This window comes from Schistocerca piceifrons, chromosome 3 (assembly GCF_021461385.2).
Source record: "Schistocerca piceifrons isolate TAMUIC-IGC-003096 chromosome 3, iqSchPice1.1, whole genome shotgun sequence".
Classification (NCBI taxonomy): Eukaryota; Metazoa; Arthropoda; class Insecta; order Orthoptera; family Acrididae; genus Schistocerca; species Schistocerca piceifrons.
Window position 1 is genome coordinate 879,399,923 of NC_060140.1, and position 18,177 is coordinate 879,418,099.

Sequence of the window (18,177 nt, forward strand, 5' to 3'; positions counted from 1 at the left end):
AGAATCTTCTTCCTGTCGGTTAAATTTCGCGTCTGTAGCACGTCATCTTCGTGGTGTAGCAATTTTAATGTGTTCTGCACTAGATTATGTCGCCCCACACTCAAGGCCCACACACCTACACAGCGCCAAATACATATCATGTAATATATTTTAAAGTTATAGACACGTGGTGCACACTACTTTAAAATTCTAAAGTCTGCCAAATGGTGATATATTGTCGAAACAAGGTCCAGAAAAATAATGATTTTTACAGGGATTATACACATAAATGTAACTCAGGAATGTTCTTTAGACTTATGTTCGTCTCTAAACAGACCATAGAGTACTTAACTTGAGTTTTAATTTACTAAAACTGTTACCAATCGAGTAAGATATCCCAAAGACAGCGGATTCGACACTAATATTTCGATTATTTTTGAGTGGTGCTCTAATCTTTATATGCAGCAAGAAGATAGGCTTACGGTACTAAGATATAACATACTGGCCCTACATTACACAATACGGAAATAAGGTCAGATAAAATTTTTCTAAATGGAACTTTATACTAACCTCTAACGTATCAGAGGCGCTCAATAAAACTATTTCAAATCTGTGTAAATACTCATGCTTAGCTGGAAAGTTTTCGTAGTGACAAGTGAACAATCAGAAGACTCGATACAACAATGTAGCACAGCATGAGAGCCCAACTCTCCGTGCTTAAAAAACAAGAGCCTTCAATTTCAGCTCTTTTTGCGGATATTTTTGCAAAAAGGTTCAACGTCAACACCTTTCTTTCTCGTCTCGACAAGTTTCAAGGAAAAGTATGTCGCATTTCCTCTACAACATTAGCCATGAAGCGCAACTGGCCAAGTCTGGAGGAAGTGCTGTTTATCCCGAGTTAACAACACTATTTCGTTTGGTTCATTACAAAAACTATTCGTACACGTTGCGGCCGACGTCCTTTGTTTGGACCATGTATCTTCATGAAATCTTAATAACATGAAGGTTATTCGTATGAATTAACTTTACGCTGTTGCGGCTTGTTATTTTCGAATTACAGAAAAGTGTCGAAATTCGTGTTAATGTTGTTTCACGTAGAAAAATAATATACGGCTTTTAAATTCCTTTCATGTTATCTGTATGTCCACATTGAAAAGTCACCTGTTTATTTAAGGAAGAAAATAATAGAGGAAAGTTGAAAGTTGGCCTAAAAATCTATAAAAGCGTGACTAAAATAATGTACAGTAAACACTTCGAAAAGAAAACAGTACAAATGTATAGTTAAGTTACTGAATCAGCAGACGAGCTTCTTTATTTACGACACTTCAAGGTAAAGACCTAATGCGAAAAAGAATGAACTGAAGACGCCGGCACCCAAGTCTGACACTTTCATAGTGTCGTTCGAGATTGTCTTTGGTCGTATAATGTCGTTGGGAACTCTTACTTCTACTGGTCGAGAGATGTCATCTGGGGGACGGGCTTTTGCAAGCGCAAATGGGAGAAATCGGCAGTGAGGTAGTGAAGCTCCACCTCGATTCAGTGAACTACAATGCTGCTCGAGTAAAGCAATCACTTATATTTCGCCAGGTGGCGATCTTGCCGCACGATATTGCACCGCATTCCCAGATACAGATCCCAGTTGGTTACTGCTGATCACCGTGATTCGGTATTGGAATTTGCAATTAACAGCCGAATGTAACGCTATCGCCGGTAATACGAGAATAAACGGCAACTGGAGTGTGGCAAGACGCTAACGTCGAGAGATAAGTGGATGGGGCGGCTCAGAGGCAAAGCGAGCGGTCCTATTGATGTTCCGCGGCGAGATTACGCAGCTTCAGCGGTCTCGCTCCGTCAAGAGATGAGGTGAGGTGCGCTCACGAAACCGGCGTATATGTCCCAGGGCTCCGCATTACTATTGCCTCTGCTAACACTCAACGCGACTTGATGCCGCCTGACAAACTCCGTACGTCTTCTCCGCTGTCGTCTAATCCTTACAGATGTTCCCATCGGTAAATTACACTGCTGAAGGTCTGAACTAGAAGTGCGCTCCGGATATTGTGAAACATCTCGTTTGGCTGTTGTTGTTTTGTAGTCTTCATTCCGAATACAGGTTTGATGCTACTCTCCATGCTAGTTTATACGCTAGTGCACTGTGTACAACTGCCTTCATCTGTGCATCACATGCCACATGCATTTCAATCTGCTTTCTATAATCACGTCTTGGTCTTCCCCTACAATTTATCAACCCCCAAATTTTTCTCCATTACTAAGTTAAATACTCCTTGATGCCTCTGAAATGTCCTCTCAACACAGCCCTTCTTGTAGTCAAGTTTTACCAAAAAGCTATTTTCTCCCCAACTCGTTTCAGTATTTCCTCAGTAGTTACCCGATCTACCCACCTAATCTTCAGCATTATTCTGTATCATCACATTTCAAAAGCTTCTACTGTCTCTTCTGCTGATCGTGGTTGTGAAATGGTTTGACAATAAACCTATTTACGTTGCATCTTCTGGTTTTGGTGTTCATCCCACTGTCCAAATTCAAAGTTGGTCACAGAAAGATAAGGTTTATGTCCAAATTCCTAGGCCAAATGCAGTTACCAAATGTAACTAATGTATGGGTGGTGTGGATATCCTAGAAAGGGTAGTGGGAAAATAGCCAATGAGAAGCAGAACTAACAAATGGACAGTACGCGTGATCCACCACGTCATATATTTTTCTGTTGCAGCAGCTTGGCTAGAATATAGGCAAGCAACGCAAAGTAATAAATTTATGAGAAAAGACATCATGCAGTATCGAGCTTTCAAGCATGATGTTGCAAAAAATCTTATTTTCTATAGTGTGCCAGAAAATGAGCAAAGATCAGACTAGAGCAATGATGATGATGAGGGTTATGATGATGTAGGTCCACCGGCAAAACATACCATCTTTGCCATTCAGGGTATCAAATGCTAGATGATGAACAACATACAGAAAAATAGATCAAAATGCAGGTTAGAGAGTTGTAGGGGTCTAAAGTTCGTACGATGTAGCACATGTCAAATGTTCCTGTGCTTTACATCTGAAAGAAATTGTTTTGCTCTTTTTCACAAGAAGTGAATTTGAACTTATGTTACGTTTCTCACACAAAACGGGATTATTTTATACGTTAAGAATAATTCTGTATTAACATTAATATGTATTTCGCAGGTATCACATATGATACCATCTGAATAATATATGTAAAAATGAAATAAAATTTTTCTCAGTATTTGTGTCCTTATCGCTTGTGAATATCAGTTTCACACTTGGGCCCAACCTTCAGGACTCTAGAGGGTAGACTAGACACTGCGAATCTTTCGCAGCTGCCACGTGTAGCGGGACAGGGTCACGGACCAGCAGTCGCACCCCAGAGCATGAGTAGTGATGCGTCACGTCACGGAGCTGCTCGAAGGATGTGGGTGTTTCGGCGGCTGGGAGCAACGACCCGTTGCTGCAGCTACCAGCAAGCGGCTGCTCTCGTCTGCAGCACATGAGCCACGTCTGACATTGTTTGACGTGGCCATCCGTGTACAGGGGTGCAGTCTCGGAAACCACGTACCCACCTCGGACGTTTCTCCAATGGCGGGACACACTGATCATCTACAGACATTAGGTCTTGCACAGTAGAGCTTTCCGGTGCAACAGGAACGACTCGTACGCTATAGCAACACCTTCAGTCGAGGGGCCGGCCGGGGTGGCCGAGCGGTTCTAGGCGCTACAGTCTAGAACCGCGCGACGCTACGGTCGCAGGTTCGAAACCGGCCTCGGGCATGGATGTCTGTGATGTCCTTAGTTTGGTTAGGTTTAAGTAGCTCGAAGTTCTAGGGGACTGACGACCTCAGAAGTTAAGTCCCATAGTGCTCAGAGCCATTTGAACCATTTTTTTTTTCAGTCGAGGGATTTGTAACCGTGATTTAGAAACAGTTACAAGTCGAGTGCGGTACTTGTTATCGCCGCACGCAATCCTAGCAAAGGCAGTTGGCGGTGCTTTACGTACTACGTTTGCGTGGGACTCCCAATGACCCCCCCCCCCCCCCTTTTAATTTTTTCTCCATAAACCAATTACTCATTTCCGCTACTGGTGAGTCCTGTATACATTTCAATTACTATTCTGGAAATATAGTTCTGATACCGGATTTCAAGTTCTACAATCGAGTTCCAGCTCCCAAGTAAACGCTACACTGCAGTTGAATCATGACTGAGAACTCTTATTGCTACGTACTTTTTAAAATGGACTGTGTACGAAGTGATTTTGTGTGGACTCAAAGTAAATAAGAAGTAAAGGACTGACCAAGAAGTTATTAGTTTACATTATTTAATTGACGTGAGGCACTGCACAATGCTTCCTTTCGAGACGTAAAGAGAGCCACGAGTGGTTAGTTATTCACTGTATTAATAAAATCCACTTGGTACAAAGCCTATTTCCTGCGCAATTGGCTGATTTGTAAATTACTATATCCACTTTCTCTTCTAGATGAATAGACTCTCGCACACAATGGCTGATGACAAAATATTCGATAATTCTATGCACATGTTTAAGAATGTGTCTTTACACATTAGGAAGTTTTCTGAGCGTGTGAAGTCTATGTAGCAGAATGTAATAAAATTCAACCACGTGTCGCTTCGCAATTTTTGCACGATGAGCGTGCTCTGAGTGGATATCAGAAAACATTTTCTCAGGAATGACTGGTGTGGATTCGATACCTGTTCATGAAAAATGTCCCCTCCTCCTCCTCCCCCTGAACAATTCACTGAAGTCCAATATTAAGTCGCACACCCTAAATTGGGAATGTGGGTCTCACGGGAGGCGTGCCAGAGGTAAGTCCCTGCAGACGCACTATACTCAGTGGCCTCGGTGGCTCAGATGGACAGAGCGTATTCCATGTAAGCAGGAGATCTCGGGTTCGAGTCCCAGTCGGGGCACATATTTTCAAATGTCCCCGTTGACTTATATCAACGCCTGCATGCAGCTAGGGGTATTCCTTTCACTGTAATTCTATTCAAAATATTACGAACGCACTGATAATCTCACTCCTTCGTGTTGACGAAACTGGAACAGCTTATTTACAGACAACTCTCAAGAAAAAGAACTGATGCTTCGAAAACTGTTACTTCATCGGGCTAGCAAAACAAGTTCTGCGCTTATATGTAAACAGGACAGCGAAAATAGGTTTCCCAAAATTGGTTTTCGTCTTCTAGCGAGTTGTGTCCGATTTAAGCTGTGTAGTGCAGTATTTCTACTTCGGCGCAGCTCGCTTGTCCAGAGAAGAACCGTGACAAAGTGTACTTTGCTCCGCTGATTCCCTCGTCTACGACGACCAATCACATAGTGTGACAGATTATATTCATGTCTCTATGGTATGCTGCAGTTCTAAGCGACTACGGTTTCTATTCAGTACCGATGGCAGCCTTTTGCACTTTGGTGTTGAGAACTCGCGACAGCTGTCGAGCATCTGCCGCCGAATGGAGTTTGGCGGAACTGTACTCTTATGTAGCCAGGCAGTGGCAAATCGGTCACACGTCACGGCTGAGGACTTCCCGGCGTAAGGATGGGAACTTGCTGTCACCTGGCAGGCGAGTGACTGCGATCTACTGAAACTCATAGCGTGATGAATTCTTCCGTTTCCGTCAAAAATCGAGTCTTGTAAACAACGCGAACGGTTGGTATATGTAATATTTTTGTATGTTTCAGTTGCAAATGTCGTTCGTATATTTTGTTTACAATAAAGAGCGATTCCCTGACGATGTTACAAACTTTCTGTTCCACCCCTTGCAGTACGTGACCTTATTTTATTACTTTTGTTGAATGATTGATCTGCCGTAATTAGGTGTGCTGTAATTCTATTCTCTTTAGTAAATGCCATAACATTTTCCGTTTTACCTTTAGTGATTCCATAATTTTTTTCCATTTTACCTTGTTAAACACCTTTTCATAAGCAATTAAAACATAGTAGGCCTATGAAACTTCCTGGCAGATTAAAACTGTGTGCCGGACCGAGACTCGAACTCGGGACCTTTGCCTTTCGCGGGCAAGTGCTCCACCAACTAAGCTACCCAAGCACGACTCACGCCCCGTCCTCACAACTTTACTTCTACCTCGTCTCCTACCTTCCAAACTTTACAGAAGCTCTCCTGCGAAACAAGTTGTGAGGACGGGGCGTGAGCCGTGCTTGGGTAGCTCAGTTGGTAGAGCACTTGCCCGCGAAAGGCAAAGGTCCCGAGTTCGAGTCTCGGTCCGCACACAGTTTTAATCTGCCAGGAAGTTTCATATCAGCGCACACTCTGCTGCAGAGTGAAAATCTCATTCTCATAGTAGGCCTATGTTTGTAATCTAAATCCCCTTCCATTCTTAATTACTTGAGCCAAAGTGAAAAGACAACCAGATCATGATTTGTAATCTCTAAAACCAAGTCTACCTCTTAAATACGTACTTCCATAATGGGTATCAATTTCTTACAATTTTAGCATTCAGTTTGTAGCAGGAATTTAGCAGACTTATTCCTCGGAAGTCTTCTTATCGTTATTCATCTCCCTGCTTGTCAATAGGGCATATCAAAGCTTCATTCCATTCGTCCGGCACATGTGCGCTCATATAGTGAATATTCACAAAATTTCAGTGTATGACGGAGTTGGTCAAAAGTTCATGTAATCAACTTCATGTTTACCAGGTGTACAGGTATGAAATGAGCGTTAAGATACAAATGTGTCGATAGGGATCATTTGTTGTGAACGAGCCTTAATTTTTTTTTGTTTGGTTGGATGATTTCTGTCAAAGATATTTAGTATACATCAAGTCATGGAACAAACAGCATCATATGTTTTCATCGTGTTAACTATGCCGAATTTTGTACCAGGAAGTGATGATTTGCGGAAAGCATTAATTTTTTGTTTTCATTTGAAAAAAAGTGCTGCAGAGTCGCATCGAATGCTTGTCGAGGCATATGGTGATCATGTTCTATCAGAAGCAACATGCAAAAGATGGTTTCAGCGGTTCAGAAAATGATTTTTATGTAAGAAATGAAGAACGTGGAAGACCACCAAAAAAGTTCGAAGACGCCGAATTGCAAGCAATATTGGATGAAGATCATACTTTGAGTCAGAAGCAAATGGCAGCAATGCTAAATGTTGCACAACAAACAATTTCTGGCCGTTTGAAAGCTGTGGGAAAGATCCAAACGTGTGGAAAATGGATGCCACATGAATTGAATGAATGAAAACCGAAAAACCATTTGTCAAATTTTGCTTGAAAGACACGAAAGAAAATCAATTTTGCATCGAATTGTTACTGGTGATGAAAAATGGATTCACTTTAAGAATCCTAAACGGGAAAAATCATGGGTTAATCTGGGACAACCATCAACATCGACTGCAAAACCAGATCGATTCGGCAAGAAGACAATGCTTTGTGTTTGGTAGGATCAGAAAGGTGTGGTGTATCACGAGCTTCTAAAACCCGGTGAAACTGTGAATACTAATCGCTACAGACAACAATTTGAAGTATGCATTGATCGAAAAAAGACCAGAATGGGTCAGAAGACATGGCAAAGTAATTTTTTTACACGACAATGCACCTGCACACAAAGCAAAACCGGTTCAGGATACAATCGAAACACTTGGCTGGGAGCTGCTACCCCACCCGCCGTATTCACCAGACTGTGGCCCCTTCCGACTACCATTTGTTTTCATCAATGGGACACGCATTGGCTGAGGAACACTTCGATTCCTACGAAGAAGTCGAAAATTGGGTGTCTGATTGGTTTGCTTCAAAAGACGAACATTTCTATTGGCGTGGTGTCCACAAATTGCCAGAAAGGTGGTCAAAATGTAGAGAAAGCAATGGTCAGTACTTTGAATAAAATGTTTTTACTTTTCAATTCAAAATTAGTGTTTCATTTTCACCAAAAAACGCTCATTTCATACCGGTACACCTGGTTTACCATCGGCGCCCGGTGACTTTTTGTTTCTTAGATCACATTTTACAGTTCTTCCATTTCTGTCACATCTACTAGACAAATGAATCGCGACCAGTAGCGGTTAACCTGAACATTAATGAACCACCTAAGATCGAAAACGTATGCAGTGTACGTGACCTGCATTCGGGAGAAACTAGTGAACGGTACGGACGGGATGCAACCAACAGGTAGCTAGGCTCAACTTGAGACGTGCGCTCGGGCTCTGCGACCATGGCGGCAGCGATAACAGCTGTGCTGATATGGCGTCCGTCTCTCTCTCTCTCTCTCTCTCTCTCTCTCTCTCTCTTCATAGCTTATCCTGTATACGGCGCGTCTGCAGAAATTGTTCTGTCACAGCACTATTCCGAAGAAGGTACTCATATCTCCAGAGGCAGAGAAGCCGTCAGGCACAACGGATGTACTGCTGCCGGAGGCAACACAGGACTGTCTCGTCCCGGAGCGTAGCCGCTCTCCGTGAGTGATTGGCTGGCAGCACGCGACCCGTCGTGTGCGCTCAACAAGTGGGAACAAGACTTCCGTCACGAGACGACAAGCGACACGACAACCGGCCGCCGCATACCCTCAGAAACTGCTTCTGACAGAGCGGGGACCGAACCGACAGCATCCCGCAGGGAAGCAACCGGTGAGGCCACAGGAGTAACGCACCTACCGTCCTCAATTATTTGTTGTACAAAGGCTAGTCCGAGGCAGCTGACACGGGTCACACAAAATACAGAGGGTCTAGAAAAATGTAGGCACTCTCTGATAGTCAATGTTAACAATTTGCCGTCCGCGACACCGTAGTGGTGTCGTGCGCGAAATAGCGGTCAACTGCCGGTGACACCACAGTGGTGTCGTGTGCAGAGTATCGCTCAGTGGCCGGCGACACCACAGTGGTGTCGTGTGCATAGTATCGCTCAGTGGCCGGCGACACCACAGTGGTGTCGTGTGCATAGTATCGCTCAGTGGCCGGCGACACCACAGTGGTGTCGTGTGCAGAGTATCGCTCAGTGGCCGGCGACACCACAGTGGTGTCGTGTGCATAGTATCGCTCAGTGGCCGGCGACACCACAGTGGTGTCGTGTGCATAGTATCGCTCAGTGGCCGGCGACACCACAGTGGTGTCGTGTGCATAGTATCGCTCAGTGGCCGGCGACACCACAGTGGTGTCGTGTGCAGAGTATCGCTCAGTGGCCGGCGACACCACAGTGGTGTCGTGTGCATAGTATCGCTCAGTGGCCGGCGACACCACAGTGGTGTCGTGTGCAGAGTATCGCTCAGTGGCCGGCGACACCACAGTGGTGTCGTGTGCATAGTATCGCTCAGTGGCCGGCGACACCACAGTGGTGTCGTGTGCATAGTATCGCTCAGTGGCCGGCGACACCACAGTGGTGTCGTGTGCAGAGTATCGCTCAGTGGCCGGCGACACCACAGTGGTGTCGTGTGCAGAGTATCGCTCAGTGGCCGGCGACACCACAGTGGTGTCGTGTGCATAGTATCGCTCAGTGGCCGGCGACACCACAGTGGTGTCGTGTGCATAGTATCGCTCAGTGGCCGGCGACACCACAGTGGTGTCGTGTGCATGGTATTGCTCAGTGGCCGGTGACAGCACTTTAGTATCTTTTTCATTCTGTTGGTGTTTTGTTTGGGTAACAATAAGCTACACACGTCAAGTTTTTATAAGTACTTGTGCACTTTCATCATGGCAGACGAAAGAGACGATACAATTATTTACGATGAATGCGCAGACGTCTTGTCTGACGTTCCGGACGACTTGCCGATTGGGGAGAAGACATTGGATGTAAAAAAAATGAAAGTGAAGCAGAATCGTCGGACGATAGTGAAATACGTCCAAGAAGAAGAATTCGGCGAACGCTACTGTTGCAAACTTTTTCGGATGAATCAGACGAAGAAGACAAGGCTACGATTTACTACTGAGGACCAATAATAAATTTGAAGGATCTCCGGGTCCACACATATTTCCCAAAGATACACAGAGCGTCGTGGATATCGTAGAATAGTATATTGGGGACTATCTATTTGAAGATGTTAGCAACGAAACCAACAAGTATTACAGTCAGAATTGCAACAGAAGGAAACTGGATTTAAAAAAATGCCCAATTCGTCGACGTTACGGAACCCGAACTCAGAATATGCTTTAGGCTTGCTATCCTTATGGGAATTGTAAAAAAAGCAAGGATCGATGATTACTGGTCAACGAATCCGTTGATAGACACACCGATATTTCGCAAAACGATGTCCCGCAAGCGATTCAGACAAATATTAGCATTTTTACATTTTTCCGACAACAGCAATAAACTGGATAATGCCGACAGACTTTTCAGAGTGCAATTCGTAATTGATTATTTCTTCAAAAAGTTTAAAGAAACGTTTAATCCAAGTCAAAACATCTCAATTGATCAAGGAATGATACCGTGGCGTGGACAGTTAAATTTTATAAAGTTTACAATCCGTCGAAAATTACAAAATACGGCATACTCATTCAGATGCCGTGTGATTCGAGTACGGAATGCATTTCCTCATTCAAGATATATTCCGGAGCTGCCGGCCGGTGTGGCCGAGCGGTTCTAGGCGCTTCAGTCTGGAACCGCGCGACCGCTACGGTCGCAGGTTCGAATCCTGCCTCGGGCATGGATGTGTGTGATGTCCTTAGGTTAGTTAGGATTAAGTAGTTCCAAGTTCTAGAGGACTGATGACAGCTGTTAAGTCTCCTAGTGCTCAGAGCCATTTGAACCATTTTTATTCCGGAGCTGTACAACTTTAGCAAAAACACTGATGGAACTATTGACATCTTCTTATGGAAAAAGGCATCATCTCTACACGGATAACTATTATAACAGTGTAGAACTTGCAGAGAAGTTACTTGAAAAGAAAATTCGAGTCTGTGGAACGAGACGGCAAAAGAAAGGATTTCCGGGAAAATTAAAGCGCGCAAAAGTCAATGTGTTTGAAGCTTGACGTCAACAGAAAGGTGAAAAGCGGCCGGCGACAAGCCAAGTAATCCGGATTAGTGCTGCGGCGCCAAGCGAATAAATTTGTACGAGACGTGAGGACGGCAAAGTGTTAATAGAACAAAATGACATACCGTAACAATTCTTGCACGGGGGGCAGGTTATTTTATGTGCTGAAAGTGACCCCCATTAGCAGCCAAACAACGTCGATGCCGCTGAACTATTCACCTTACTACTGCTGGCAGTGCTGCCGGTGTGACAGCCGTACAGAAACCCTAGATGGTTTCTTGTAGCTCGTTCTGCGTAGCTGCTTTCTATCGACCATTTTTAAATGTTCCCCCATAGGTAGAAGTCAAGGTTAGCTGGCTTCTGTTGATAAACTTCATTTTTCAGTGCCCCAAATAGGTAGAAGTCAAGAGGTGTAAAGTTACCGTTGGGGGTACTCAACAGCTCCTCTACGTCCTACCGTCATGCAGGTAGATTTTCATCCAAGTAGGCTCTGACGTCTTTATGGTGGTGATGCTAAGCACCATCTTGTTGTAGGTAAAATCTTTCATTTCCAAACACCTCTCGGACGGCAAGTAAAATCGGTGTTTGCAGAATTTGAAGATACACCTTGTAAGGTGGCTATAATTTCGCACCTTACAAGGACTCATCCAAATACTTTGCCGTGAACTAAAACCACATTTAGGTATCATTTGATACACATTTAGGTATCATTTGATAGGTTGTACATCGTATATATGAATATTTAAAGGAAACTGACTTTGTCCCGTACGTCTTGTAAATAATTGTTAACGCATATTGCATGAAAGGTGACACGGTGTCTTTATTGACAGAACGGCGTAATGAATGATTGCCTATACTAGTAGAGGTTGGAACGCCAGTGGAAATGAAACGGCAGGCAGAACTCAAACTCTGGGTGTAAGGCCCACACAGGTGTTGGTCCTGCTTAAAAACAGGAAGTAGCTAGACGGACGTCATGGCACCTCAGCTCTGGAGCACAATAGGGTGACGGCCGGCTACTATCGTAGCAGGACCCGAAGGATAACCGAGAACTCTGCAAATCTTCGACGCAGGTGAGAGGAACGAAATCACGCAGGCTGGGTTATTTCCAAGGACTTTTACACAGGAGCGTACCATTGTACTTCCCGCGCTGGACGACAAAAGACTGAAATATGGTTGATCGGCGTTCGGCAGAATCTGCAGAGAGGGAGAGTATTCCGTGGTTTCGAGAATACGATTCGTTTTCGAAATTACGTGGGTGGGGAGCCGAGCCTTGCTGGGAAGCCAGCGCAGGAGAGACGTGGTCTTCTATTGTGAACGGCCGTGTGTGACGGTCGCTCGGTATCAGCTTTGTTGGTACAGACGGACTTGCTGTCTTTCCTCTCAGAAGAGTTTATAGTTAGAACAGTTTGGCACTGTACTGTTGCGAATCTATACGATTCTGGGCTTCACCTCCGAGTTGGAGGTCGTTGTTGAGTACGCAGCGTTCAGTAATTGAGAGCACTTCTGCCTATACTTACGTTGAGACATTATCTGAACTCCGTCCTTGTAGCTGGGAGTTCCAGTTTCTCGTCTGTAGAACACAGAGAGGAGAAGACAGTATTAGAGTATATTAGTCAGAGGACCGCCTTCTGCCGTCCTAGTGCTTGAAAGAGTTTATTTGTGGCCGGAGTTCTTGCATCGTCGCAGACGAGTGCGAGAACCATCACTTCGACGCACCGGACGCAGTACATACGGTGAAATCGCAAACTGTTTCGGCTTATTAGGGCTAAACAGCTGTGTTCACGTTAGTTTATTTCCATTGAGGTTCCACATCACCGTAGATCACCTTTGAAAGTAGTGTCTTCTAGAGTTTGGTACGTGGATGATGTCAGTCACTTTGCGTTAGTGATATTAGACTGCGTAGTCATAATAAGGGGCAGAGTTGGACAACTGATTAATAATTTTAGTTAGGAAATATATACAATTGTACTTAATGGGTTGATTTTAATCTGTAATAAATATGTACTGAACAACAACGTTTATCATTTAGTAGTATTAGTTGCCTTCAGCGTTCATTTATGTTTAGATTGTAATGTAAATGTAAAAAAGAGCATTTAGAGATCCTAAGATCTCCTTCAGGGGGTAGTCAGACAGGGTAAAAATCATCATTTTAGCGTTTATTATTTTCCGTTGCGCACATTCATTTTTACACTCGCCTGGAGTAGCATCTTGGAACCTCACCAGTTACCGCACCTTCAAAAAAGAATGGGCGATCAAATCGCGCGATGACAGACCGTACCACACATTGAAGCCCAGTAGATTAATACGTATGTCCAAGTGAACGTGAAGATTTTCAGGCGCCCAACACATGCAGCTGTGGTGGTTTACAGTGCCGTTCAGTTTGAACTGCACCTCGTCAGACCAGATAACCATCCCTGCAAACCGTTCATCCTCGCGAAGCATGCCTTCAAACCACTCGCGATACTCCATCCTTCGATCCGGGTCGTCTTTGCAGCCTTCAGAATTCATCGTACGCTTGATCGGGTTGCCCTGCTTCACACATTTTTGTGGTGACATAATAAACGGTGCAACGCAGTAACGCTGGAAGCTGGACTTGTTGATGTTTTTGGTCGGCCAGACCTTTCCTTATGCACATCGTGAACAGTATTGTCGGCTTCAAATTTATCCCAAATACGAAAAATTGGTGTACGTGTTGGTGGCCGAGTTCCGTACACATTACGCCATTGCCGTTGTATCTCCATCTTGTTTTCGTACTTCCACTACCACTACAATATGGCCTTGTGTTGCTCAAATGACAATCTTACATCATTCATTCCTGCACTGTCATCTGCTGGCAAACGCGCGCCAGGATCTGCTGGGAAAACAATGGACTACGCTACGGCGCAAAATTCCAACGATATGTCGTTTTCTTCCAGCGATATTAACATCAAAGACAGTCTACATTTTTCTGGACCCCTCTGTATATACGCATTGAGTAAATTTATGAAGGAGCGGTTTCCGCTAAGCAACGCCGAAGATTTGCTCAATTTTCCGTTGTTAAACTTTACAGTTGTCGAATTATGATACGACTTATTTTCTTAAATAGGACTACATACGAGTTGCACAGAGTAAATACCACCTTTTGCGACTGGAATGGAAGTCGCGTTTCGCTTTTATTCTAAAATATCTTCAGTGTTTACAGTAACAATATATTTTTTTCATGTTGCAATTTTTTCTGCTAGGACCATGAAGAGTTCGCATTCTTTAACTTACTACTATAAAACAGTATTAGTTCTTACCGTTACGCACGGTTTTTAGTTGTATGCGTCGTTTTTCCTGTTCTTCCACGTACATGTGATAGATTTTAGCAGACGGCGCTTTCTGAGTCCTCTCGCTATTTCGTGTGCTTTGTTTTGCTGTTGCGTGAAGCGTTCATATTTTGTTTGTTTTCGTAGTGCTGGGGGCGTCATCTCTCTCTCTCTCTCTCTCTCTCTCTCTCTCTCTGTCGTATGTATGTGTGTGTATGTAAAGGTAACTGATATGTCCTAATTAGAGTATGTGTAAATTGCTATTTTACTATGGTACAGTGGTACTAGGCAATATCCTCACCCTTAGATCATCCACCCCCTACGACCTAAAAGCAATAATTTACACCAGTCAGGGCATGTACGCTCCCACACACACACACTGAATCTGGCGAAAAATAGAAATATACACGCCTACCATTCGGACAACATATACTCACATACACAGAGAAATATTAGATGCTCCTACCACTACCAAAATAAACGAAAGACGAACGCACCCCGCAACTGCAAAAGAAACGACATGAAATTCTTCACAACACACAAACGTGAATATATTTAGTGCTAGTGAATGTGCTGTGTGTTAAAATCTAACGCATATATGCGGAAGGACAGGAAGAATGACGTACAAAGATACATTATGGTACCTCATACTATAACAGACCCAATAAAACTGACTCTTGCCACACAGCATTGATTTGTCCTTTTAAGGAATCTGATTTTATCTTGGAATAAAATACCTTAAAACTTGGATATACTCCATGCGGTGATCCGTATCGGCTTAACTGTGTGCATAATCAGTTCGTCACAATATTTCTTTTATGGTTATGTATATGTCATTGTAAACATAAAAACCATGGTTCTCAACCCTATCACCATTATTTTCGTTGTTTAACCCCACCTTCCACTTTGTCCGTGGTTTAATATTCCGTCTCTGGATCCACGCGAAAATAGTACCAAAGAGTCTCTATACTCACTACGTTGTCCGGTCTACACAAATTATTGTAATTCCGATGAATTGCTCTTACAGTTTTTATCCATTCAGGATTCTTCATTTTTACGAAACAAGTCACAAAATTTGTAGTATTACAAAACTTAAACAAATTTAACAAATAGAGTTTTTCTCACAACAGTTATACTCCCCTCACTGACAATATTATTTTTTATTGATCTACAGAAAGGATAGCACGAACGTAGTTCTCCAATACATGTGCAGTTTGATAATGGGCGCCTTGTCTTTATCCACTGCGATAAATGCCTTGCAAAGTTGCGCTGATTAGTTTTGGCAAAATAATGTTCTAAAACCGGCTCTCTGTTGCTCGGGCCCTCTCATTAGGGAAACAAAGTCCACCTGTTGGCCGGCCCAGATCTCATTTAGATGCATTGTAGGCCGCCCTTTGTCTCTGCACACTCGCGTTTTCCCATCCCCTCCACCCCGCACCCTCGGCGCCTCTGTTTGCATTTCATCACGGCCGCCATCCCTTCATTTCTTTTACTCCCACCCCTCCTCACGCGCTAATTTTTCAGTTCGGCCGGGGTTCATACCAGTGTTTTCCTTTCTTACACCCACCTAAAGTTCCGAAAGCACTCAACTAAAAATTGTGAAACTGTTTAGCGAGAGTGTGTTTATTCAACTCGTCGAATACACAACGGCTGCTTCCATAGTTTTCCATTGAAAACCGGCGGTTTACGAGTGGTTTTCTTTGTAATTCTGTTCTGCTGCAGGATGAAACACGTACATCAGAATACTTACGTCTGTGCAAGCATTCAGAACTGTACCGATAGCAAATTTTTTTCTCGACACAACGTAAATACTGCCCGTTTACACAGGAGCGCTGTTGAAGTGAAATTCTTCAATACTGGATCCATAGCACGATATTATTTCGCATTTTGTGCAGGAAAAAAAGGTCAGTAACATTCGTAAATGTTAAAATACACAGCCCCCTTATGAATGTACTTAAAAGCAAAGGACCAATGAAAAGGGTTGGGCTTAGGCTTTCTCGAGTTACAAAAGCCTTTCGATTCAGGGACTTGTCACACTAGCGACATGAAGTTCGCAGGAAAAATTAGACGAAAAGTCTTTCAAAAACGCGTTGGGACTTTCGAGTGGGATCCAAGGAAATTTTCTAGGACAATAATATTCAGTACGGTCTTCAAAACACATCAACTTCATGGAAAGACTGAGAATTAACTGTAAATGTACTGAAATGTCAAATTATGCACTTCATGAAAGGCCGAAATATCTGACAAGAATATCAATTAGACAGACCTATAGTCCACTGTGTACAGTAATATCAGTTGTTTCAGACAGAGAAATCATATAGAGAATGTCTATTATAGGTACAAACGAAAGGAGGTGGTAGAGGACAACGAAACAAGCAAATAATCCTAATATGCATACGTCCTGAAACCAAACTGCGGATATGTACTACAGGACAAACGAATCACAACAAATTTTCGACATGGCCACCGTTCTGCCTCCAACAGGTCTCCTCTTCGATGCCTGTACAAGTCCCAAAATTCCAGCTACGTTCCAAATGCACTGACAAGCATCAACAGCGCGTTCCCAGAGTTCCTTGACGCTATCAACACATCTGGAATACACAAAGCTTTTACATGCCCCCCCCCCCTCCCAAAAAAAATCCAATAGATTAAAGTCGTGTGATCTAGGAGCCACGGTATTGGCAAGCCACGGACGATAAACTTGTAGTCAAAGAATCGTGCTATGTATTCCCAAACAGTCACATGAGAGTGTGCTCATGCACCATCATGCATGTACCACATACGTATCCTTTCACTATAAGGAACACCATCCAAATAGTCTTTTATCTAGTGTTGGAGGAAATGAAGGTTCACACGAAATGTGGCCCTAGCAACCGATCACCAACATCTGTCCAAAAGTTAACGGAAAATTTGCACTGACGTGCTGTCTATGTGGTAGCATGTGGGTTTTTATAAGCCAAAACGTGTGTGTTCTGGATGTCCATAACACTGCCTTGGGCAAAGCATGCTATATCTTCTCGAGAAACTGTGATCATTCCCAATTTGAGTAAGGATCCATTGGCAGAGCCCACGCTGAAACGTCAAGAGCGGCCATGGCTTGCACACTTTGTACGAGATATGGGTGTAACAGTCCTTCACATAATATCCGCCAATTGGTGGAAGGCGAAACGCGATATGCCGATGCAGTTCTCCTGGTAAATGTACTCGGCATTGCGTCCACTTGTTGTTGCCTTGGATATAAACAGTGTTGTAACAATGGTACGTCGGCACTTGTGCATTCGCCGTATAGGGGAAACCATTGGTTTCCAGATCTACGTTGTTCCATTCTCCACTGCTGACTTCTTTCCTTTGTAACTACCAGGACTATTCATACAGTAACTTCCGTTTATTTTTTACAAAAATTTGAATGAAGTTACATATTCAAATCTCTTTTTCCCACATTGTTTCCAGTCACACTGAGATTTTGTCGTAGCGACGATCTCTGAAATTCCGCATTCATACAATTCTGCCGCCTGCACCCATCTGGCATTAAATTTCCAACATCTCTTCGACAATCACTTTGTACGGAAGAGTTCGAGTAATCTGTGGAAAATGAACACAACGCTCCGAGAGAGTAATTTGCGGTTTTCTCTAACTCTTTCGTTAACCAAACGAATGAGATCTCCATTCACGAAACTCGCTCAAACACTTTTCTCTTCATCATGGACACTGGTTTGCCAATTTTTTAAACATACGGGACTGTTGTCTTTCACCATATTCACTCATTACAGAAGACTTGGACTACCGGTAATTTAATGCCAGATGGATGCAGGTGACAAAATTCTGCAGTTGCGGAATTTCAAAGCTTGTCAAGCGCTACGGCAAACATCTGATTGTGGCTGGAAACAATGTACAAAAATAGATTAAAGAGTGTATTTTCACAGTATTGTAAAGCAAATTCTGTAACTTGACATTTTT

The 18,177-nt window shown here is 43.4% G+C and overlaps 1 protein-coding gene and 1 non-coding gene across 2 annotated transcripts in view; one reads left to right on the plus strand and one right to left on the minus strand.

The window, feature by feature from the left end:
• LOC124789146 overlaps positions 1-18,177 on the minus strand; it is an 892,841-nt gene that overhangs the window by 170,599 nt on the left and 704,065 nt on the right. The gene's annotated exons all lie outside the window — the stretch shown is intronic.
• On the plus strand, positions 6,167-6,242 carry Trnas-cga. Its single transcript has one exon. It is a non-coding gene; the product is annotated as a tRNA-Ser (tRNA).